General features: G+C 43.6%; 1 protein-coding gene and 1 long non-coding RNA gene across 2 annotated transcripts in view; one reads left to right on the top strand and one right to left on the bottom strand.

Annotated features, from left to right (window-relative positions):
- Positions 1–26,447, bottom strand: part of kiaa0825 (KIAA0825 ortholog) — a 153,221-nt gene that overhangs the window by 12,277 nt on the left and 114,497 nt on the right. The window lies entirely within an intron of this gene.
- On the top strand, positions 8,254–15,969 carry LOC116374855 (uncharacterized). The gene is made up of 3 exons (XR_004210831.1): positions 8,254–9,907; positions 10,982–11,108; positions 15,300–15,969. It is a non-coding gene; the product is annotated as an uncharacterized LOC116374855 (long non-coding RNA).

Raw genomic sequence — 26,447 nt, 5'->3', positions numbered from 1 at the left:
TTGTTCTGGGATTGATTTGCACTTTTCGCACCAAAGTACGTTCATCTCTAGGAGACAGAACACATCTCCTTCCTGAGTGGTATGACAGCTGCGTGGTCCCATGGTGTTTATACTTGCATACTGTTGTTTGTACAAACGAACGTGGTAACTTCCGGCATTTGGAAATTGCTCCCAAGGATGAACCAGACTTGTGGAGGTCTACAATTCTTTTTCTGAGGTCTTGGCTGATTTCTTTTGATTTTCCCACGATGTCAAGCAAAGAGGCACTGAGTTTGAAGGTAGGCCTTGAAATGCATCCACAGGTATACCTCCAATTGACTCAATTGATGTCAATTAGCCTATCAGAAGCTTCTAAAGCCATGACATCAGTTTCTAGAATTTTCCAAGCTACTTAAAACTTCTTGATGCACCCATCCCTTTAGTTGGATAATTTTCGTCAACATCCGCTGAATTGCAGAGCGCCAAATTCAAATTAAATTCCTAAAAATATTTCATTTTCATGAAATCACAAGTTCAATATAGCAAAACACAGCTTAGCTTGTTGTTAATCCACCTGGCATATCAGATTTCAAAAAAGCTTTTTGGCGAAAGCATACCAAGCGTTTTTGTAAGGGCATCTCTGTCAGCAGACAAAACATTGCAAACAGCTAGCAGCAAAGTAGACTGGTCACGAAAGTCAAAAAAGCAATCAAATTAATCACTTACCTTGATGATCTTCGGGTGTTTGTACTCACGAGACTCCAAGTTACACAATAAATGTTCCTTTTGTTCCATAAAGATTATTTATATATCCAAAAGACCTCCATTTGGTTGCCGCGTTATGTTCAGAAATCCACAGGCTCCAGCGGTCACCACGGGGCAGATGACAATTCCAAATAGTATCCGTAAAGTTCGTAGAAACATGTCAAACATTTTTTATAATCAATCCTCAGGTTGTTTTTACAATATATAATCGCTAATATTTCAACCGGACCTTAGCTTTTTCAATCGGAGTGAGAGAGAAAATGTCTGCTCCACTCTGTTGGTGCATGCAAAACGCTGCTGGCACCCAGCCATCCACTGACGCAATGGGATCTTTCTCACTCATTTTTCAGAATAAAAGCCTGAAACTATGTCTAAAGACTGTTCAGACCATGTGGAAGCCATAGGAAAAGGAATCTGGTTGATATCCCTTTAAATGGAGGGAAGGCATGCAATGGAAAAGGGAGCTTTCAAAATAAGAGGCACTTCCTAGTTGGATTTTCCTCAGGTTTTCGCCAGCAATATCAGTTCTGTTATACTTACAGACAATATTTTGACAGTTTTGGAAACTTTAGAGTGTTTTCTATCCTAATCTGACAATTATATGCATATTCTAGCTTCTGGACCTGAGAAATAGGCAGTTTAATTTGGGTACGTTTTTCATCCAAACATCAGAATACTAGGGCTCAGCTTTTTTCCATCTACGTAACATTGCACAAATCAGAAACTTTCTGTCCAAAAATGATGCAGAAAAATTAATCCATGCTTTTGTCACTTCTAGGTTAGACTACTGCAATGCTCTATTTTCCGGCTACCCGGATAAAGCACTAAATAAACTTCAGTTAGTGCTAAATACGGCTGCTAGAATCCTGACTAGAACCAAAAAATTTGATCATATTACTCCAGTGCTAGCCTCTCTACACTGGCTTCCTGTCAAAGCAAGGGCTGATTTCAAGGTTTTACTGCTAACCTACAAAGCATTACATGGGCTTGCTCCTACCTATCTCTCTGATTTGGTCCTGCCGTACATACCTATACGTACGCTACGGTCACAAGACGCAGGCCTCCTAATTGTCCCTAGAATTTCTTAGCAAACAGCTGGAGGCAGGGCTTTCTCCTATAGAGCTCCATTTTTATGGAACGGTCTGCCTACCCATGTCAGAGACGCAAACTCGGTCTCAACCTTTAAGTCTTTACTGAAGACTCATCTCTTCAGTGGGTCATATGATTGAGTGTAGTCTGGCCCAGGAGTGGGAAGGTGAACGGAAAGGCTCTGGAGCAACGAACCGCCCTTGCTGTCTCTGCCTGGCCGGTTCCCCTCTTTCCACTGGGATTCTCTGCCTCTAACCCTATTACAGGGGCTGAGTCACTGGCTTGCTGGGGCTCTCTCATGCTGTCCCTGGAGGGGGTGCGTCACCTGAGTGGGTTGATTCACTGTTGTGGTCATCCTGTCTGGGTTGGCGCCCCCCCCCCCCCTTGGGTTGTGCCGTGGCGGAGATCTTTGTGGGCTATACTCAGCCTTGTCTCAGGATGGTAAGTTGGTGGTTGAAGATATCCCTCTAGTGGTGTGGGGGCTGTGCTTTGGCAAAGTGGGTGGGGTTATATCCTTCCTGTTTGGCCCTGTCCGGGGGTGTCCTCGGATGGGGCCACAGTGTCTCCTGACCCCTCCTGTCTCAGCCTCCAGTATTTATGCTGCAGTAGTTTATGTGTCGGGGGGCTGGGGTCAGTTTGTTATATCTGGAGTACTTCTCCTGTCCTATTCGGTGTCCTGTGTGAATCTAAGTGTGCGTTCTCTAATTCTCTCCTTCTCTCTTTCTTTCTCTCTCTCGGAGGACCTGAGCCCTAGGACCATGCCCCAGGACTACCTGACATGATGACTCCTTGCTGTCCCCAGTCCACCTGGCCATGCTGCTGTTCCAGTTTCAACTGACCTGAGCCCTAGGACCATGCCCCAGGACTACCTGACATGATGACTCCTTGCTGTCCCCAGTCTACCTGGCCATGCTGCTGCTCCAGTTTCAACTTCCACCTGACTGTGCTGCTGCTCTAGTTTCAACTGTTCTGCCTTATTATTATTCGACCATGCTGGTCATTTATGAACATTGAACATCTTGACCATGTTCTGTTATAATCTCCACCCGGCACAGCCAGAAGAGGACTGGCCACCCCACATAGCCTGGTTCCTCTCTAGGTTTCTTCCTAGGTATTGGCCTTTCTAGGGAGTTTTTCCTAGCCACCGTGCTTCTCCACCTGCATTGCTTGCTGTTTGGGGTTTTAGGCTGGGTTTCTGTACAGCACTTTGAGATATCAGCTGATGTACGAAGGGCTATATAAATAAATTTGATTTGATTTGATTTGAATACTGCCCCCTACATTCAACAGTGTCATGACAGTCATAAATACCTCTTCCCCCCTTTTTCCTCTCTCTACCCTACTGATGTTACATTTGCAAAACCCTTGGTTAACATAGAGATTCTGGGAACATCAGAAGGTGGGGGGAAATGAACAATATTCTGGTAATCCAACCAATTTAACATATGCGGTGGTACTTAATGAATATGATGTCAGTTCGGTTGAATAGTGGTTGTCATCTGAGACATTCTCATCAATGATAAGATGACAAACTCTACAGTGGAAAGTCTATACATCAGAGTTATCGGATTCACATGGAATTGTTGTTCAATGTAAATGTTTGAATATGAAATTATTCGTGATGGGATGATGTGATTTTAGCTTCTAAAATGTGAGATTTGGGTTTTCATAAGGTAGGGCTCTGCTCAATCAGTGGCTCGCCCCTGTGAAGGGACATTTGCTATAAAACTTTTCAAACACGCCCCCCTCTCCCTTCCTATATAAGCCCTTGACGACAATATAACCTCCTGTTCCGAGGACGTGAGGACGACGGTCCGATGTCAGAATGGTTCAGATAATAACTACAGAATGAAGCCAACATCAGCGTGAGCTTTGGTTGCGAATGGTATGAACTTTGAAGTCTTATTCACTACAGAAGTGATACCTCCTAGCCGTTGAGTTAGCAACAGCCGAGTATCCCGTCTACCACACAACGACGTTACTACAACGTATTCAATTTACCAGCAGAGACATTCTTCAAAAGAACAAAGGACTCGGTTGGGCAACACGGCCTACCATCTACCACCAACCTACCGAAGCGTAGCTCAGAGTAAATATATATTGCATTTTCCTTTTCCAAATGGGTGGTAATTTAGAATGCATAAGATACTGTATTTACGATAGCACAGCTTCGCCCTTTGTTCCTCAGTCTTCCCGCTCTTTCACTCAAACCCAGCCCCTTTTCTTTTGTGTAACAAGCTGTCATATCTGTTCCGCCCGCTAGGGACGTTTTCCTTCATGATGTAATTTGTAATCAAGTTATGATTTAATTATGTGTATGAGTAATTCTGTGTGATTAGTTACGTATTTAGTAAATAAATAATTAAACCCAATTTTGTATTGCTGGTTCAACTTGTTAGCCAGGGTTCGTGCAGATAACCAAGAATTTACAACTTTCAGATGAGACTGAATTAAGATGACGATTATTAATATTGACTGCTATTGATGTAAAATATTACTAGGTCTTTAAGAGTTTATTTGGAAGACAGCTCTATAAATATTATTTTGTGGTGCCCGACTCTCTAGTTAATTACATTTACATGATTAGCTCAATCAGGTGATATTAATTTTGGAGAAATGTCATATCACTTAATCCGGCATAGCCAAAGACACGACAACAGTTTAAAGGCACAGTCAACTTAGTGTATGTAAACTTCTGACCCACTGGAATTGTGATACAGTAAATTACAAGTTAAATAATCTGTCTGTAAACAATTGTTGGAAAAATGACCGACTTGCCAAAACTATAGTTTGTTAACAAGAAATTTGTGGAGTGGTTGAAAAACGAGTTTTAATGACTCCAACCTAAGTGTAGGTGAACTTCAGACTTCAACTGTATATACACACAGTACCAGTTGTTTAACACTTTATTGGTTACTACATGATTCCATGTGTTATTTCACAGTTTTGATGTCTTCACTATTATTCTACAATGTATAAAATATAAAAAATAAAGAAAAACCTTTGAATGTGTAGGTGTGTTCAAACTTTTGACTGGTACTGTACAAATATAAATATATGTTTATACATTTTTGTTTAAAAAAAAATCAGTTGCAAGTTCTGATTGTCCTCGTTTAGGTCACCTTCATAGGATTACTATTCAACACATGGGATCTAACAAGAAGCACATTCATGACTCTACATTGTAACCACAAGCAGATAGATAGTATGATAGGGCAAATGTACAGATACAGTCATAGCTACCATCTTTCATCTGGACCCCAATGACTAATATGGGATGTCAATCCACCTTTATACCGTAGTGTTGTATTATTGACAGGCGAAGCATGATAAAAACGCATTTTGCTATTGACTGTTCGAAATGTCAGGGCAATAGCAATCTGAACATGGTATTACATATCAATGATTATTGCCTTGGTGTCTGAGCGTGCTTGGTTGTAATATGCTGTGGATGGATGGCCATAGGGGTTCATTAGCGGAGCAGCCATGCTGTCCAAGGCTCTGATTTCACCTCGGATCTGAGCTCATTTGATTTGGATACGGGCAGGTTTAGAGGAGATGCCACCTCGGGCCAGAGTTTAGTCGGACACATACATCAATGTTGTTCTCGTTTACATGTCCTGTAGCTCCTAATCTATTTTGAAGCAACATGAGAACAGTGGGTGCTGTATTAAAAACCCAGTATTTATTTTTCATAGCTAGAAAAGCATTGAGGGGGATTGATGGGGGTTGTGGGCTTTCTCAGCATTTTGTTTCTGTGGGTTTTATTTTCCTCATAACAGAGCCAGGCTATGGTTGTGTTTGGGGAAGAAGGAGTCAGGGATCAGCGCTCAATGACAACTGTGTTAACATTCTCCTCTCATTACCTCATTATTTACCCCCATGTCCCAATGAAGGAGTCACTAAGTCACTCATATTCTCTCTCTCTCTCTCTCTATCTCTCTCTCTCTCTCGCTCTCTCTCTCTCTCTCTCGCTCTCTCTCTCATTAGGTCAGTGTGTGGTGATTTGTCAGTGTGCCTGTGTTGATTAATTGGCCGAAGGCGCCACTATATTTGGGGCCTGTCAGCGGGGCTCCAGAGTGCCAGGGCCGCCCCACTGAGCTCCAGCACCACCCAGGTGGCCCCATTTGGGCTAAATGAGCTGTGAAGGGTCTCCACTCCGCCCGCTGCAAGCGCACATGCAAGTGAACACAAACACACACAGACATGCACACACACACTCACACAGAAATACACATGCAGGCATGATGCATGCAAATGCACACACACATATGCCTGCTCGCCTGAACAGACACACACACAGACACACACACACCCTAACCCTCTCTACCACGCACGCCTGCATTCCCACATGCTTTGTCACACCCCATCAATACACAATAAGTTACTGCCACTGGCCTGTCAATGGGCCTGTCTTCGCCATGTTCCCCTCCTCTGCCTGATAGCCTGAGGGGGAATATATGTGCGTGTGTGTGTGTGTGTGTGTGTGTGTGCGTGTATGTGTGTGCGTGTATGTGTGTGCGTGTATGTGTGTGTGTGTGTGTGTGTGTGTACATCTGTGTACAGCGTCTGTGCGTTGCATGTGTAGAGCGGGCAAACACAATGGTTCAGTATGTGGTTCAGCAACACACACCCACTTGTCTGGCCTCGAACGCATAGTGTACAGTAGTTGGGTTGTGCATGAATGCATGTGAATATGTATGATTAGTTTTGTTCTCCTTTAACCAGGAGTGAGACCTTAGTGGATGAGAGCAGCCCCCTCCGCTATGATTCAATCTGGAGGGTAAAACTGCAACTAGTTCTCACAGTCTCACGTCAGAATAGAGATGTTCTTGTTTCTTAAACATCACATTTCAAAGTGTTTAGGGTTAAGTTCATGCCTTAACTCCACATTTGTATGGTCAGGGTTAGGTTTCGGGACAGGGCTAGGTTTAGGCATTAACTCTGAAATTGTAAGGTTAGGCATTAACTCCGAATGGTTAAGGTAAGAGTTAAGGTTTGGGATAGGCTTAAAACAAACATCTCAAAAACAGCTTTGTATTTGCTTAGAACGTGCAACCTTTGGAATCAGAGGCAGATGTTTACGCCCATCCACCATCCCCGTCCACAGTGCCCTAGCAAACACAAAACCTACTTGAAGGGTAACAGCGCTCACCGTTGCCCCTAGTGGCCGGTTTCCACGTCATCTGCCGACGCCCTCAGACATGGATCCTATAAGGAAGTTACATCCTCAAAAGCTAACCAACTTTATGGAGGGAAAAGAACAGGGTCAATGTTACAGAGAGTTCCAAGCCGAGCTTAACTGGCTTCAAACACATCAACACATCAGCTAAGCTACGCCTTACTTGATCGCACATCTATGAAAGAGTATACTCCGGACAAAGGATTGTTCAAGTGTACCAATGACCATGCATTCTAATTACCTCAATACTAACTGCAGGAATTATAGAGTGAATTATAGAGTGATTTATGACAGAGATGTTATTGGAACACAAAATAAAGTGCACGTTTTGAACATGCAAAGAAAGTGCACGTTTGGAACAGACAGCAGACTACTAGAGAGCTCAGTTCACGCAGACGCTCAGTGGCTATAAAATGAACCTTGAACGCCACAATAACAATGGGCTTCATTCGATTCCTTCGAATCAAGCATCAATCTCGTGCTCGCCACCCAGCAGTCATATCGCAGTTAACACATCGGTTCAACACGGAGTTACCAGGCCAATCCATGTCAAAAGCATTCGCAAAGTGCTACGTGTCACCAGGCCAGGGCCGACGCGACATACAAATCAACTACATGTGTCCGGATGCAAAGGACTGCATTAGAGCAGGCCTTGGAATGCACAGTGCAGCCATAAATCCTATTGGGCGAGAAATGTAGCCTTTACCATACGTGTCCAATCCCATCTATTTAGCCTAATTACAAACACCACACAGGCAATAAAAAAGGCTGCCTGCCATCAATTCTGACATTTCATCCCAGAGACTTTAAGGAATGCCTATTAGGATCCATAAATCCTTATGAGAGTGATGATCTGTGTGTGCGTGTGAGAGTATGCATGCTTATATGCATGTGTGTGTCTGATCCACAAGTAAAACAGGTCTGGGATGCAGGTGACACACAAAAAGATGAACCCGAGCCATGAACCGGAAGCATGACTTCTGATTGGACGTAATCAAATGAGGAAATACAAAAACACTAAGGCAGGTATGGACAGGTACCAGAGGAGTTTACCAATCTCTGTTGAGCTGGTAGGCTTCCCTCCCCCCTCCCGTTACGAGGCCCGGCCCATGTCACTCGCTGACAGAGCTGCCCGTCATGCCTGAGACGGGGCGGAACGTGGCTGCCGGTGTTTTCACTTTCCAACGTCACAGCGTGTGACTCGCTAAGGTAAACAGTGCACAGTCAATGGTCACAGATCCACTCTCTCCCTCTCTCTGCCTTTGTGTGCAGCACACCTGAGCTGAACCTGACACTCACCACTGAACGAACTGAGCACCGTGGAAGAACGAGGGGAGTCGAGGCGAAACGAGCCAGAAAGAGAGAAAAAGGAAAAGGAAGAAAGAGAACTGAAGCCCTCAACGCAATGCCCCATGGTACATAACATCTCTTCACCTTTCCGCCTAATTGATAGAAGACAGATCCATCACTATGTCTGCGAGCTGAACACACACCCCTAGGACAGTTATTGGCCTGTCCATGACTGAGTACTGAGACAGTGGGTAGAGACAATGTGGTGTTAAACGCACATGGAAGAATCCGGATGTATTGACCAGACCAGGACTAGACGGCTCATCAAGGTTGTGGTTTAGACGGATCTGTTGTCTCGACGGGGAATGTTAATCACCTCGATGCTCTGTCGGCACCGACGCCACAGACACCACTAATCACACCATGAAGACAAACTGTGCCTGTGTTGGATCCTAAATGCTAGCTTTGGGTGGGTAACTTTTGAACTAATATCCCATTCACCATGAAATAGAAATGGGGACCCGCTATTGGACGACAAACGGAGATAGGCAGTGGAAAAAAGGAACCAGCAGTGGGGTTTATAGACTACAGACAAATGTACACAATGGCTTTGATGCAGAGGATACCTTTCCAACGACTGACTGTGTTTCCCGCTGGCGTTCTAGTTTGCGAGTATCTTAATGGAATGGCACGCGTCACAGGATCCTAAGTAAACATACAGACACACAGTCACACACGCAGACATCCCAGCAGATGTGACGGCACGTCACTTCACCCTTCAGACGGAGAATCAGTGCCTGCACAAAGCCATACCTGGAACTCACACATGGGGTGTCAGGCATGGCATTCACAAAGAAAATGATCATCCATCAACATTGTACAAGGAGTGCGTTTTCTATTACAGGGATTACTCCTTTACCAAAAACAACCGTTTAAAAAAAGCAACCAACGTATACAGTATGGTAAATTGATTTATTATCTCTTAAGCTGAGGGCTGTGTTGGTTTTTTGGATAAGCAGTGGCTTTGTGTCATGAACAATTCCTGTTCCCCACTTTCCACAGAAGCCTGGTGAATGTGACTGCCATTGGAGCAGAAGCCGATTGGCTTCTGTTTGGAAGCTTTCAAATGCTTTGACTGGCAGCTGTGTTCTAGGAGGCGGGACTTTATCTTCCTACTCTTCATGCTTGTTTTGATAACTGCAAACCCCAACAACCCCCCCCCCCCAACACACACACACACACTTATTGTGATTTTCTATTCATTTCATAAGGATTATCCAGCATTTCTCTCATATGTTGGGCACATTGTATCCCCTCCAGTCTCTGAAGAGCAACACGCTCGCTCTTCAAAGCTACTCCACCACAATTGTTGCCTCAGTCACCTATTATAAACAAGCCATTTTTTGAGAGAAAGGCCGTAATTGTGTGAAAGTGTGCCACAAATGGCTTTGTAGCATTACTGCAGCCCCTTTCTTCATTGTACCCCTGTACACCAGCGCTGAAAGCTCTCTCCAATTGAAGTTTTGCTTTCATCCGGCATAAAAGCTCTGTCTGCGAGTGAGTTGTGGGTGAGAAGGAACGTACTCCGTCTACTCCACACACGTGAGTACATAGCCACAATGCCTTGGGTAGAGAGGTCAAAAGAGACTATTTTTTCTGGAACAAGAGGGGTGACATTCTGACAGCACAGTGCTGAAGTTCCATTTGACTAATTTCTGTTTCAAAGTGAAGTTGATTCTCTCTCAAAGTGCAGTTCATTTACTTTCAAAGGGACACGTGGCAGAAAGGTCAAACTCTGGGTTTTTCTTTTTGTTTAAAAATGTCAACATCAAAGAGGAGTTTGGTCTTTGGAAGAGGGTGAGTGTTCACTGTCCTGGGCCCAGTTTTTCAAAAGGTATTTATCTGGATACGATCCAATGCATAGAAATACAATTAATAGAACGGGCGATTTGTAGACTTGAATGGGGACTCCTGTTCTATTCCTTCTATTTCTATGCATTTAATCCTTTCCGATAGTCAAAATTCAGGTGCTCCGGACAAAATAAAACTTTTGAAAAACTGGGCCCCGGTAGTCTAGAACCATTTCCATGTTGATAAGGAAGTAAACAGAGAGGCAGACCCAAACGGACGAGACCTGGAAGTTGCTGGTGAAACAGACAGCTTTTAGTGTCAAGTTGAAGTGGTGGCTTGCTTTTAAATAAAATGCGCTGCACCTTTACAAATGGTGAATATCTATTTCAACAGACTGCATCCTTCACTGACAGTGAGATAAAGTTGTTGTGGAAAGAGAGAAAAACATTTTTGGGATTGTGCTTGAATATCAATTACTCCTTAGAATCTAGGTTTTAAATTATCCTAAAAAGTACATAAAAAAATACATTGATCTCTTACATTTCCAATGATACATTACCTCTCCAAAAGCAATAAGTGAAACATGTACTCTGTTATCATCTGTGTTGGTGAAGAGTTGCAATTCAACCGTGGCAATTGACTGCTAATGCAAATGAGAGAAGGATTTCTAAACTCCCAGGCTGCCACACACACTCTGCTGACGTGATGTCCTCTGACATGTGTCCTATGCCCTATGTAAAGGGTGTGTGCGTGTGTGTGTGCGTGTGTGTGTGTGTGTGTGCATGTGTGTGTGTGTGTGTGTGTGTGTGTGTGTGTGTGAGACAGGGTGAGCAGGCTGCAGCTAGTGGCCACTGGGAAATCAAGGAGCACTTTGTCATGCATCCTTAAATGTGTGACACAGCGTCCCGGGAGACAGAGGCTGATTGGTCTAGGAGGCGTCGAAGAGAGATGGGTGAGTGACGGCCGTGAGGGGACTGGGAGGCAGAGGGGTGGGGGGTGGGGGGTTAGAAACACATGATAGGATTGTGACATCTCAGGGCGGCAACCTGTCACCGGCAGCTGGCAATGTGCAGTCATGCTGCCAAAGTAACAACATCAGGACGCGGGCGACGCCAATCAGAACACTCCATCTCCAAGTGCACTGACCAACCAGAACACTCGAGCATACTGACCAATCAAAACACTTCAACTCTGAGCGCTGACCCATTCAGCAGACAAAAGGGCAAAATAAATGAGATACAAATGATGAAAGTTAGAAACATGAGACATTTCAATCTAATTAGAGTCATTTTGCTCCAGCGGGCCATGTGCACTGCATGATACCGTTCACTGATGTTAAGACCTCACCTCACATACGTCCATTTGTTACTGCGTAGGTCTAGGCAAGCGCAATTACATTGGATGTAGTAGTCACACTATGAGAAAGTGTGATGCATCAGCCAATTGGTTCAACACCGCTGGCAAGACATGTTGAAGTTTTATTCCTGAACTAGGTAGAACTTTGGATTTTCCCAAAACACTTCAATGAATCACCAGTGTCTCCATGAAAAACGACAGCAGTAAAAAAGCAACAGGAGGCTTCACATAATTACTAAACGTGTCCTTCATATTTACACTTAATTAGCTGAAGAAGAGAGAGGGAAACAGGTTAAATCAGAGGTTTGTTGTATTTCCATCAGAAGGAAGTGGGCATGGAGTGAGGGAAGGTGTTTCGCTTTTCTCCGTTCCCCTTTTCCTAATAGATCCAGCCGCTCCCCTGCACTGAGAGGGAAAGAGAGATTTGCGCTGGCACCGCGTTTTCTGTCCAATTAATAGATTGCTGGTGTGTTGCGTATTTTGCATGACAAAGGAGGGTAATATTCGACTGCCATTCTTAATGAAAATGCACTTTGCAAATTAAAAAGTGCCAAAAACCCATTTTTTTCCTACCTTTTTAGGAAATAAACAGTCCTTAACCAATTAAAGTGCATTGTAATAATGTTGTGATTTATTGCAGGTTGTTTAAGATTTCTAAACTGGGCTAACCCATATTAAGGTCACAATCCATCATGCCTTGCATGGAGAGCTGTAGAAAAATGGCGGTTGTATTAGCTGCTATTGATGATAGTGTGAAAAAAGTATTAGCACTTGTCAACAAAACTGCTTACAACATAACATTAGCATGCATGAGGTGAGCCGCCTATTCATTACGTTGGCAGCTCCACACACACACACACACACACACACACACACACACACACACACACACACACACACACACACACACACACACACACACACACACACACACACACACACACACACACACACACACACAAGGTTACAGCCTTATAAAACATTGGGTCGGCCCAGAGTGAACATACACTGTTTGGTTTTGTGATAGAGTGGCGACACACAAACCACTGACTGCTCCGCTTGCAGTGCAAACAGACGCGGCGAGTCCCACACTGTCGGACTGAAAGGTGTTAAACCCAGTATTCAGGAGCAGACATTCATGTTTGCTTCAATCACACTTATCAATTAGCTAGCCATCTCCTTGTCATACACACAACACATTCGTTTGGAGGCTGAGAGAGGGGCGTAGACAGAGAGAGAGAGGGATGGAAGTGAGGGAGGATAAACTGAGATCTTGTGGAGTGGAGGGGAGAGGGAGCTGACGCTGGGAAAAAGGGGTGGAGAGAGAGAGAGAGAGAGAGAGAGAGAGAGAGAGAGAGAGAGAGAGAGAGAGAGAGAGGTAAACACTAGGACGCAGGCAGTAGTGGGGGGTGTAGGCTATAGCCGAGAGAGATGCAGGGCGGTGACATTTGCCTTCACAAATAGGCTCTCTGGCTTTCGCCGAGCCAGGCACCCCCTCTGTGAGCCAAGAATGCACTTAGCTCAACGAGAGTAAATGAATCGCCTTATTTTGACTTCTACCATTACACTTCACCCTGATAGCAATGTTGGGCAAAGTGGCCCTTTGTTCAAGCACCAGGATTCCTGCATGTTTAAACATCTCTGGCCCCTGTTTTAATTACACTGTTTAGAATAGGGGAGGAGATCATCCTGACTAGAGCCCATACACTCTCTGATGATGACAAAGGCCATGTAATCATCCTGCCTGCCTGCCTGCATCCCTTCATGCCACTGGCCCATCCACTGGGCATATGCCGACAGCCACATCTACAGGCTAATATGATATATCAGATTAGTGGGGACAGCGTGGCACTCATTAGCAGTGCCAACCCAGTAACTGACTTTATCCCTGCCATGCTCTGGGCTGTGGAAGATTCAGGGGCATATTTGAGGTGAAAAATACTGCAATGGTCTTATGTCTGGAAAAAGCTGCATTTTGTTTGGAATCATATGCCATTGTTAAAAGTTCTTTAATGGATGGCATATTAAACATAGTGTGTATCACTGATCTAGAAAATGGAGGCCTTCGTTTTCCCCATTACCAGGCTCAAGCAGCATGTCTTGTCCTTATCCATAGTGTTTCCCTGAGCATTGAAGGGGAGGGGAGTCTATCCTCCTTAAGCCATTTAAACGTATGGAAATGCGACACACGTAAACATCTGTGCGTTTAGCAGCCCGACACACAATTCAATGGAGCTGATTGTGTCGCCAAGACAACATAATCCCGTAGTTGCCTCCATACACACCAGGTGCGTGTACTGCATCAAGGTGTCGTTTCTTCAGGCCTCCATATTACACACATTATGGTTCCCTCAGAGAGTATCAACAGAAACTCCTCATGGCCAGAATCCTATTCCACCCTGTCTGTCTGTCCGCCCCTGCGTAGTCTCACCTACACTAGCACTCTGTCCTAACAGCATGCTCATAACGGATATACAGACGTGGTAGTATACGCATGCACAAACGCACATGTGGAAACACACCGCAAAAGCACATTCAAACAACCCACCCAGCAGAGTGTGATTGAACAAACTGACTAGGGTTTACATGGATGGATGGAATCATGCCAGAAGTAGCTACCAGTACATGGATCTAGTGAGTAGTGTCTCTGATCACTGTGTTCCCTAGGCATTTGTTGACTCCCTCTCCCTCTCCCTCTCCCTCTCCCTCTCTCTCTCTCTCTCTCTCTCTCGCGCTCTCTCATTATTCACATGCATTTAACTCTCAAACAGCCCCTCATTAACTCTGGCACACTGGGCCATACGTTGAGCCAAATTACAGCGCTTTGACAGACACAAACCAGCAGGGGAGAGAGGCAAACTATCAGGATGAAAGCCTCAGCTCACTCCATAAATAATGACAGCCATATAGCCATATACAGCAATCAGTGTGTGTGTGCTTGAAGTGGGGAGGTGGGGGGAGGTCGCGGTCCGAGACAATTTGTGGTGATCACCCTTACCACACACGACAGCTTGAGAGCGACCTCCATCCATCAAACTGCTATCCTCAGGTAGTCTTTTATATTTATTTGTAATCCAACTATTTAGCGACAGAAACGTGATACTATCAATGCAAGCTGTAATATGACTCCCAATTTAGAACACAGGAACCTTAGTAATGTATCTAGTTTGCTAGTTAGCTAGCTACAGTAGTTACAACAAGCAGATTTGTTGCCAGCTACCAGGAGCAGATAGCTTAATCAGTAGCTAGCATGTCATTCCGGGACAAGGAGCATTGTAGCTATCAGTTTATTCCAAGGAATCATTTAAGACTACAAAAATCTATGTACTCTTAGAAAAAAAGGGTTCCAAAAGTGTTCTTCGGTCATAGGATAACCCTTTTTGGCTCCAGGTCAAACCATTTTGGGTTCTTCTGTGGAAAGGGTTCTACATGGAACCCAAAATGGTTCTACATGGAAATAAAAGGGTTCTACCTGGAACCAACAAAGGTTCTTCAAAGGGTTATCCTATGGGGGACAGCCGAAGACCCATTTTAGGTTCCAGACAGCACCTTTTTTTCTAAGTCGTGTCAATCTAATAGAGTCATCAAGGCAGGACCCACTCATTTCATTCACACTGACACATAAGAAATGCCACATTATCCCCGTCAATAGTCGGAGTCGGATGATATCGTAGCACTGGATGTTCCGCGATTGTTCATTTTCTAGCTCACAAACTACATTCCTTTGCTGTCATGATTTATTTAATTCATTCTTGTCTCTCAATTTTGTCTCACGTGATCTATTCAGCTCGCCTGTGTCCTGCTCCCAGAGATGAACCAAGTGCTATCCACCAAGCATGGGCTCTCACAAGTGAGGAGAACCATCCTACTGCAGTTTGAACGAGCCCTACTGTCACCATTTAGATATTGAGACGGCATATGCATTTGCCTGCTGTGATATCTTTTGTGGGTAACTACAGAAATACACGCGCTTGTTTGAGCATCTCCAAGACTTCATTCAATGTAGAATCAGTGTAACAGGTGACAAACAGATTATTCTACTATCGTAGAATTCTATTGTTCCCTTCAGGAGCCCAGGCTTTTGCCATAGATGGTGGAGTTCACATCTCTGTACCAGACAAGCTTTAGACAGCATTCTGCTAAGGCACTTGTCTCTCTCAACATCGTTCAGCTACATTGGTGATACGCCTATGAGACCCGGGCACACAAATGATCCTGGAGAGAAGGGGGACTACTGAAGAATGAGTTGATGACAGTTCTACAGTCTCCATCAGAGGCCCAGGCTTTTGGCATAGACGGTAAAAGCTCTCATTTCCGGATTGCAACATTGCGAGATTGTGCCCTCCACGCCACTTGATATACGTTGATTGGTAGGTGACACTATATTTAGATACTTGAAATACTGACTGACACACCTTTGCTATTTGTCTCCGTACTCAATAAATGGTGAAACACTATTTGTGACGGTGTTCTTTGTTCTTATGTACATTATGGGAAACATGTCTCACACTCAGTCATAGTAAGCAGAATATTTCATGTATTGGCAGGATTTTGGCAAAATCAACTTTTAGGTTAGTTAGGAGAGTTCATCATTTCAAACGCCCTAAATGTTCACTGAACATTTAGTATTCAAAACTCCAGCATTCATTTCCCAACTGCTTGTTTGGTAATCCTGCCTTTATCACTCTCCAGATATTATATTCCAATGTATCCAACATGATGCATACCCACCATTGTATTGGGCCGCTGCTATTTGGGAACTCCTCTGGTTTAGAAATCCTATTGTAGGGCACGTTGTACAACAGTTTGTTTTTTTATAGAATAATGTATTGGAAGGTACACTGTATGAGTAGGCTATGCTATATGTATTGGCTAATATATAGCTGTCATTTTTATACCTCTGTTCTAGCATGCAAGAAACACACACACATATTCCTACAGTATCTACATGCTTGATTTGGGTTTTAGTGCAAAGCATATGACTGAATGTTTCTTAAAGTCTGCAGCTAGTTGCTTGAAAGGAGACATATAATCACACCGAAACATGATTCAACAAATGTCATTCACTGACAGAGAGGTAGTTAATGAAACACACTTTAACAGTTACAGTAGCTGGCTAGGCTAGTCTGTAACATTGGCTAGCTTTCAATATATTGGCAAAATGGTCAACAAAGTTACCTCTTCATATGATCAAGACAATTCGTATTGCATGCTGCATATTTCATGTGCACTAGAAAATGGCTTTTATCTTATTTCAGTCTACTAGCCAAAACATATAGCTAGCTATATCTGTTCCTCTTCATCAGACAACAGGTCGCATTTTCACAAGAGGCTGTGCCATTGGCTGCATTTATCACGAGGGGTATGTAGATCCTCAAAACGTTCTACAGCTGCACCACCGAGAGCATCCTGACCGGTTGCATCACCGCCTGGTATGGAAACTGCTCGGCATCTGAACGTAAGTCCCTACTGTAATGCGTATGGCCCAGTACATCACTGGGGCCAAGCTTCCTGCCATCCAGGACCTATATACTAGGCAGTGTCAGAGGAAAGCCCAAAAGCTTGTCCCGAGCCTCCAGTCACCCAAGTCATAGACTGTTTTCTATTCTACCGCACGGAAAGCCGTACCGGAGAGCCAAGTCTAGGACCAAAAGGCTCCTTAACAGATTCTACCCCCAAACCATTAGACTGCTGAACAATTAATCAAATGGCTACCGTACTATTTACATTGACACCCCCCCCCCTCTCCATTTGTTTTGTACACTGCTGCTACTCACTATATATTATCTATGCATAGTACAAATTAGTTTAACTAACCTGTACCCCCACACACTGACTTGGTATTGGTACCCCTGTATGTAGCCTCGTTACTGATATGTTATTGTGTTACTTTTGATAATTTTTTACTTTAGTTGATTTGATAAATATTTTCTTAACTCTTCTTGAAATGCGCTGTTGGTTAAGGGCTTGTATGTAAGCATTTCACGGTAAGGTCTACACTAGTTGTATTCGGCACATGTGACAAACAACGTTTAATTTGATTTGTACCGGAGTTCTGATTGGTTCAAGTTTAGTAGTTTGGCAAGTATGAAATATACTTTTCATGAGAAAATGTGCAAGAATTGAAGGCGTCAACAAAATGTATAGCCATCAAAATAATGTTTTACTGTCATATACATCAAATCTGCTCCTCCCTTGACTCGATCGACTTCACGTTTTAAGGACTCGGCCCACCACCTATATCAAATCCAATCCAATCAAATGTTACAGTTGCGAATGTTACAAGTCGAAACGTTTACATACACTTGGGTTGGAGTCATTAAAACTTGTTTTTCAACCACATCATTTCTTGATAACAAACTATAGTTTTGGCAAGTCGGATAGGACATTACTTCGTGCATGACACAAGTAATTTTTCCAACAATTGTTTACAGACAGATTATTTCACTTATAATTCACTATATCACAATTCCAGTGGGTCAGAAGTTTACATACACTAAGTTGACTGTGCCTTTAAACAGCTTGGAATATTCCACAAAATTATGTCATGGCTTTAGAAGCTTCTGATAGGCTAATTGACTTCATTGGAGTCAATTGGAGGTGTACCTGTGGATGTATTTCAAGGCCTATCTTCAAACTCAGTGCCTCTTTGCTTGACATCATGGGAAAATCAAAAGAAATCAGCCAAGACCTCCACAAGTCTGGTTCATCCTTGGGAGCAATTTCCAAACGCCTGAAGGTACCACTTTCATCTGTACAAACAATAGTACGCAAGTATAAACACCATGGGACCATGCAGCCATCATACCATTCAGGAAGGAGACACGTTCTGTCTCCTAGAGATGAACGTACTTTGGTGCGAAAAGTGCAAATCAATCTCAGAACAACAGCAAAGGACCTTGTGAAGATGCTGGAGGAAACAGGCACAAAAGTATCCATATCCTCAGTAAAACGAGTCCTATATCGACATAACCTGAAAGGCTGCTCAGCAAGGTAGAAGCTACTGCTCCAAAACTGCCATAAAAAAAGCCAGTCTACGGTTTGCAACTGCACATGGGGACAAAGATCGTACTTTTTGGAGAAATGTCCTCTGGTCTGATGAAACAAAAAGTGATCTGTTTGGCCATAATGACCAACGTTATATTTGGAGGAAAAAGGGGGGGCTTGCAAGCTGAAGAACACCATCCCAACTGTGAAGCACATGGGTGGCAGCATCATGTTGTGGGTGTGCTTTGCTGCAGGAGGGACTGGTGCACTTCACAAAATAGATGGCTTCATGAGGCATGAAAATTATGTGGATGTATTGAAGCAACGTTTCAAGACATCAGTCAGGAAGTTAAAGCTTGGTCGCAAATGGGTCTTCCAAATGGACAATGACCACAAGCATAATTTCAAAGTTGTGGAAAAATGGCTTAAGGACAACTAAGTCAAAGTATTGGACTGGCCATCACAAAGCCCTGACCTCAATCCTATAGAAGATTTGTGGTGAGAACTGAAAGAGCGTGTGAGCAAGGAGGCCTACTGAGTCAGTTACACCAGCTCTGTCAGGAGTAATGGGCCAAAATTCACCCAACTTATTGTGGGAAGCTTGTGGAAGGCTACCTGAAATGTTTGACCCAAGTTAAACAATTTAAAGGCAATGCTGCCAAATACTAATTGAGTGTATGTAAGCTTCTGACCCACTAGGAATGTGATGAAAGAAATAAAAGCTGAAATAAATCATTCTCTCTACTATTATTCTGACATTTCACATTTTTAAAATAAAGTGGTGATCCTAACTGACCTAACACAGGGAATTTTTACTAGGATTAAATGTCAGGAATTGTGAAAAACGGAGTTTAAATGTATTTGGCTAAGGTGTATGTAAACTTCCGACTTCAACTCTATTTGTCACATGCTTTGTAGACTAACAGTGAAATTCTTACTTACCCAACAGTGCAGAGAAAAAAAAGAGAAATTAGAGAAAAATATTAACATGAGGAATAAATACACAACGAGTAATGATAACTTGGCTATATGCAGTACACTGGGTACCAGTACCGAGTCGATGTGCAGGTGTACAAAGTAATTGAGGTAGATATGCACGTATAAGGAGAGATAAAGTGACTAGGCAACATGATAGATAATAAACAGTAGCAGCAGTGTATGTGATGAGTCAAAACAGTTAGTCCTGAAAAGGGTCAATGCAGATAATTAAATCATTAACCAATAGCTAACCGGACTAACTATTTCGCTGTATTATGGCTTGGGGGTAGAAGCTGTTCAGGGTCCTGTTGGTTCCAGACTTGGTGTATCGGTACAACTTGCCGTGCTGTACCAATGCCTACACTAGGTTAGGGTTAAGGTTTGGAGTTAGGGTTAAGGTTAAGGGAAGGGTTATCTAACAATGCTTAGTAGTTGCAAAGCAGCTGAGTAACTAAAATACTAAAGTTGTCCATGATGATACTGGAACACTCAACCTTGCTAGACGTTCACATTATGCACTTTTGCCTTAGGTAACCTACTGTCTGATGTAACCATACCTAACATATCATACATATGAGTGTCCCGGATTTCCATTTAATTTGTTGAGTCTAGTCTAGTAACGCACACTATTGTAAAGTAACATACTGTATCACACTAAATGGAGTGGCATGAATGTTTGTAAAATATAATATGTTTTGTTCTGAGACCAGGCTGCTCTTACCCCAGGCTATGGACTATCAGTCATGTTGTGAGATTCAAGAGAGAAATATGTTTGTTTTTTTTGCAGTCTGTACCATTAAATAACAAATAGAATATGAGTTAATCTGCAATGATTATACATTCTATATGCCAGGATAAATGACGTAAAGAACAAAGGATTAGAAGACAGAACATTATAGCTTTGTGTTTTCATCAACTCGAGTAACAGTGGCAGCACGTTGTTTTAGGAGAGGCGATAAAATCTTCATTCCTGCGAACAAAATGCTTATATTTCATCGGAGTGGTTGGAACTTGATAAACTCTGCTGTTACAGCTGATCCTAATTACATTGATCAGTGTTAAATAGTGGAGAAGTGCAATAATGGGCTTGGCAATAGCTAAATCAGCCCTTAAACACTCGCTGTCTACTCCAAGGAGTAATTATTTATTATTCTCACAATCAAACCAATTGGAATGGCTTGACCGCATATACACACAATCACACAGACACCGTAAGATGTACTCACATCTGCTGTACATGCAAATACACACACACACACACACACCCACACACACACACACACACACACACACCACACACACACACACACACACACACACACACACACACACACACACACACACACACACACACACACACACACACACACACCACACACACACACACTAATAACACATATTAATATATTTTGTGAAACAAACAAAAAAACTACTTTTCTGAAGACTACATATTTGGCAATTATTTGGTATAAGGTCTTTAGGAAAGCAGCATTACTTGAGCATGAGAGAATACACATTTTGACACGAGGGAAAATTGCTCGTCACAAGCTGTAACACAAGGAGCAGGGCTTTGTATATTTTGGTTGTGAAATTCCTAACGTACAGTAAATGTCCCGATATGCCAGACAATGTGCTACAGTATATGAATCTGGGTAAACCAGGACCATCAACACTTTGGGAGAAATGTTTATGCTTTCCTGGCAAAATATGAATTGTTATACCCAAAGGAAGTTCAACATAAATCATAACAGACAAATGGCTCAGTCATTGATTCTATCTACTCTCAGCCATTTCAATGCACACGTATCAGGAATAGAAGGAAATAAACACTATATTATCTAAGTAAAGTAATATATGCAATACTAACAAGGAAAATACTTGCACGTACATTTCACAGTCTGTAAAAGAAATCACAATGTCATTAATTTCAAATCAGTCACTATTGAACAAGCAGTTAACAGTTACCTAAAAATAGATATCACTATAATCTGAATGGCCTTATTAGGCAAACACAATTAAGACCAATTCAACACAGTGCATCAGAGGCAACCTACTTCTAAGGGTTGGGGGGGTACAGAATTTGAAACCATACGCTCTGTCTATGATAGCTACATCACACTACACGCTGAGAAAAAAAGGTGTTATCTAGAACCTGAAAGGGGTCTTCGGCTGTCCCCATTGGAGAACCCTTTGAGGGACCCTTTCCACAGAGGGTTCTACATGGAACCCAAAAGGGTTCTACATGAAAACAAAAATGGTTATCATATGGGGACAGATGAAGAACCCCTTTTGGAACAGTGGTAACCCAGAAGTGTACATAGGGGAGGGTTGGGACTGAGGTGTGTGTGAATGCTGCATGTGTGTGTGTGTGTGTGTGTGTGTGTGTGTGTGTAAGGGCCAGCTGTTGCAGTTGGCTGTAGGCAGGGCTGCAAGTGATCTCATTTCAATCAGCAGACCACTTCACACACAACTACCTGGACACTGTTTAGAGGAAAGAACACTGCAGACACCTCCCCCTCCTCCCACACACACGCACACACACACACACGCACACGCACTCGCACGCACACACACACACACGCACACGCACACGCACGCACACACACACACACACACACACACAGGTTTGTAACATCTCCTTTCGACACAAACAGTGAGTATATAGAAGAAAATAGACCCGATTAACGTTGTCTCCCCCACTCCCCCTCCCTTCCTCTAGTAGTGGAAAAAGTACCAAATTGTCATACTTGAGTAAAGGTCTAAAAGTATTTGGTTTTAAATATACTTAAGTATAAAAAGTTTATGTAATTGCTAAAATATACTTAGGTATCAAAGTAAAAGTAAAAGTATAAATAATTTCAAATTCCTTATATTCAGCAAACAAGGCGGCACACTTTTTAAAAACATTTACGGATAGCCAGGGGCACTCTCCAAAACTCAGACATCATCTACAAAACAAAGCATTTGTGTTTAGTGTGTCCACCAGATCAGAGGCAGTAGGGTTGACCAGGGATGTTCTCTTGATAAGTGCGTGAATTGGACCATTTTCCTGTCCTGCTAAGCATTCAACATGTAACGAGTACTTTTGCTTGTCAGGAAAAATATATGGAGTAAAAGTACATTATTTTCTTTAGGAATGTAGTGAAGTAAAATTAAAAGTTGTTAAAAATATGAATAGTAAAGTAAAACTACTGAAAGAGTACCTTAAAGTATTTGACTTCACCCCCCCCCCCCCCACCCCCCCCGGGTAAAGGTGTCCTCTCAGGGCTAAGCCTCTAGGGACTTATCTTAGTGTAGACTGCCATCTTGTTGTCAATGCTGCAATGACAGATTCCCTTGTGGTTCCTACAAAATATTATTTTATGACCGGGATATGATGTCTCCTTACAGTACAGAGCCCTTTAATTCAAATCTGGACCTCAAAGCCAGTTCCCCTGCTCTTCTTCATTCTTCCCCTCTAATCAGGGACTGATTTAGACCTGAGACCATTTATTCTCAGGTAGAACAGAAAACCAGCAGAAGTCAGAAGTCCGGACCTCGTAGGGTTAAGAGTTGAATACCCTTTTATAAAGTAAATTTTTTGGAAGAGATGAGAGATATGGAAGAGATTTGCTGTGATCACTTGAACTGGCCTGTGTGATCTAGACTCTAGAGGTGGGAGAGAACATATGATCGTGTGAAAAACCCAGGCCGGGATCCAAGCAAATGCAAATAACAGACTTCTGCTGCGATTGACTTGCAAATATGATTTCTGCTTAAGTCGACATTCACAGCATTAACAGCAAAAGTGGTCTCCGGGAATGTCTGGGAAATAGCATTTAAAAGGCTATTGCATTGGTTTAAAGGAAGGCTGTAGTATTTTAATGTTCAATAATACAAATGAATATATTGCTTGGTACGTATATTGTAGCCTGGGACTCAAATGCATAATACACAGGAAAAGCACAGAAAGTTCAGTTGACCGCTGAGGCTTGTCTGAGCTATCAATCACAAATATCATGGAAAAAATGGAATGTTCTCACAGAGAAAGTAGAACGTTAGAGAGTGTTATCATTAACTCATTAAATACCATAACTCTATATCAAGCAATCCTTTAAGTGTTTTTAATTGAAGTCTCTCGCCCCCTTTGTTAATGCATCCATGACTGTGGCATCCCCCGAGGCATTAGCCTAGCTTAATGCTAATAGCCATGGAACAGTATTCATATCCGCCACACTGTCCCAAATAGCACCCTGGTCTCTACGTTGTGCACTACTTTGGATCAGAGTTCTATGGGCCCTGGTGAAAAGTAGTGCACTGCGTAGGGAACATTTTGGGACACAGGCTTTGTGTGTAAAAACAAGATGGTGGTACAGCCTCCCGATCCCAAATAAAGTGCACAAAACAGAGGCAGGAAGTGTGTAGGGTATGACAATCACGCGTTCCTAAACGATCACGCAGGAAAGGAGATCCCAGTACAGCTTAACAGGCTGATGGGGTTAATTAAAAGAGGGAGATGGAGGGATGAAGCGGAGGAATGAGGGGGTGATTGTTAACGGGACATCTGGTCCGGGCTTGTTCCTGAAAAGGGGGGGGGGGGGGGTAGACACATACACACACGCACAAACAGGAACCTCTCTACCCCATGGCTGCTCCCCACACACACACACGCACACACACACACACACACACACACACACACTGGGAGCAGCTGCGGTCCTATGAGGTTATTAGTTGTAGTGACTAGTGACTCTACATGTGTATACAGTGGGTGTTGGCATGCATGGATGCAGAGATTGGAGACGTTCTACCCTTAGGGAAGGGATGTGGAACAGCTGAGATGACTGCTAAGACTTCAAATAGGCATTGTGGGTAAGAATACATAGTGTATGTGTGTGTGTGTGTGTGTGTGTGTGTGTGTGTGTGTGTGTGTGTGTGTGCGTGTGTGTGTGCGTGTGTGTTACCCATTTTAATGGGTAATAGATACAGTAGAATTTAAGCGCATGCATGCACACACACACACACACACACACACACACACACACACACACACACACACACACACACACACACACACACACACACACACACACACACACACACACACACACACACACACACACACACACACACACACACATACACACACACACACACACACACTAGCCCATCCCTCACTAATCATATAAGGCAGCAGCCCTTGTTAGCCCAGCCTCAGTGCTCCTACAGTTCACGTCATTAAGTCATTTGTCAGTTACAGCACGTCTCTGCCCACTTTTTCTTTTTTAATCCGCCATGTAACCAAGGTGATACAGGCGGGCAGGCGCCCCGGAGCTCAGTTCAAAGTCAGGCACTGGTGCAGAGTGCCCTAAGTGGTCAGGCTATAATACGTTGCTTCTCTCTCATGACATTTCCATAAGAGAGAGAGGAGAGAGGGGGGGGGGGGGGGGGGGTTGAGGAAGAGACAGAGAGAGACAGAGAGAGAGAGAGGGGGGGTGAGGAAGAGAGACAGAGAGAGAGAGAGATGGGGTGAAGGTGAGGGAGGGAGAGAGAGAGAGGGGAGAGAGAGACAGAGAGAGAGAGGGGGGGTGAGGAAGAGAGAGAGAGAGAGGAATCAGAAGCCCTCTGTGTCGCGAAAACGACAGAAGAAAGAGGAGGCATTTCAATCTGTCATTTGAATATACAGAAACATGTCGTTATGCAGCATAGGAAGGTGAACAAAACACAATAGTTGCTTTTCAGTACTCCGTGCCCACTCGCTGCAAAAAAAACAACCCGACGTACAGACCGGTTGAGAGCTCTTTGTTGTGAAGCCTGCTACTTCACAGACAGAAAGACAGACCAAAAGACGGACGGACAGACACAGCAGAGAGTGAGACAGAGGGAGATGGAGACGCAGGGAGAGGGGAGAGTAGAGAGGCGAGAAGGAGGGAAGATGTCCTTAACATTCAAAAGGAGATCATTGAGACATCCAACTTTGACAGTATAAACTCTTTCACTGGCGGAAACAAGGAGGAAACAAGGGAGGGGAGAGAGGAAAAGAGACAGCAAGATGCAGGAGAAGAAGGGAGGGAGAGAGAAAGTGAGAGAGGGGGAGGTCTGGCGGGTGGTGACAGTGGTGTATGTGGCTCTGATGTCTGTCTGACCTGATTGCAAATCAGCAGAGAAACCTCACTGGCCCAGAAGCACTTCCTCATGCAGAGAACCCTTACACACAAACAGGCGCTTTCGATCCCCTCTTTAATAAGACTGCTTAATCGTGGCCATACATGGAGGCCATAAGAGTCAAGAGACAAAGAGAGAGAAGGAGAGAGAGAAAGAGAAAGAGAGAGAGCATGTGTGTTTGCATGCATGATTGTGTGTGTATTCTTCAATGTGTGTGTGTGTGTGTGTGTGTGTGTAACTAAGCTAGTGGGGGAGTTGGGTGTGTGTGTTGGGGGTTGCTGTTAGGGGGGGGGGGGGGGGGGGGGTCCAAGGCGCATTTGCAATTTAAAACACGGTTTGGTATAATGAAAATGTAAAGCAGTGGTTTTATTTTATTCAGTGTGGCAGGTTCAGAATCCCAGCGAAGCTCCACTCAAGCAATCAGTCCATTAATAATTGAATTTGGTTCAGGAACTGTGTGAGGCAAGCCTCGGCAAGCTTTTCTTCTCTTCTCAGCTGCTGACCCTAATATGGATCAGCCAATTAGACATCTTTATTTAATTGCTGGGCGACCCATCCTCACCACACAACGCTGCTCTGCTCTGCCACAGACTGGCGCGGGAGGCTGGCGCAGGGACAAGAGCTGGCACTGGGATAGGGGGCACCCCCTCCCCCTTTTCATGTAGTAAAAAGAGGGGCCTTGATACTGAGCCCGCTAGGGAACAGGGCCTCACTAAACAAGAGCTGCTTCAATCAAACTCTTAGTCCAGACTGAAAATACTGGGATGGAATGAGGCCAGGGTTCTACGCTTTCGCTCACTCATCTATACTATACACAAGCAAGTTC

The sequence above is a fragment of the Oncorhynchus kisutch genome, linkage group LG8 (assembly GCF_002021735.2).
Source record: "Oncorhynchus kisutch isolate 150728-3 linkage group LG8, Okis_V2, whole genome shotgun sequence".
Taxonomy (NCBI): Eukaryota; Metazoa; Chordata; class Actinopteri; order Salmoniformes; family Salmonidae; genus Oncorhynchus; species Oncorhynchus kisutch.
The sequence above is the reverse complement of the archived record's forward strand: the minus strand, read 5'-3'. Positions and strand labels throughout refer to the sequence as shown.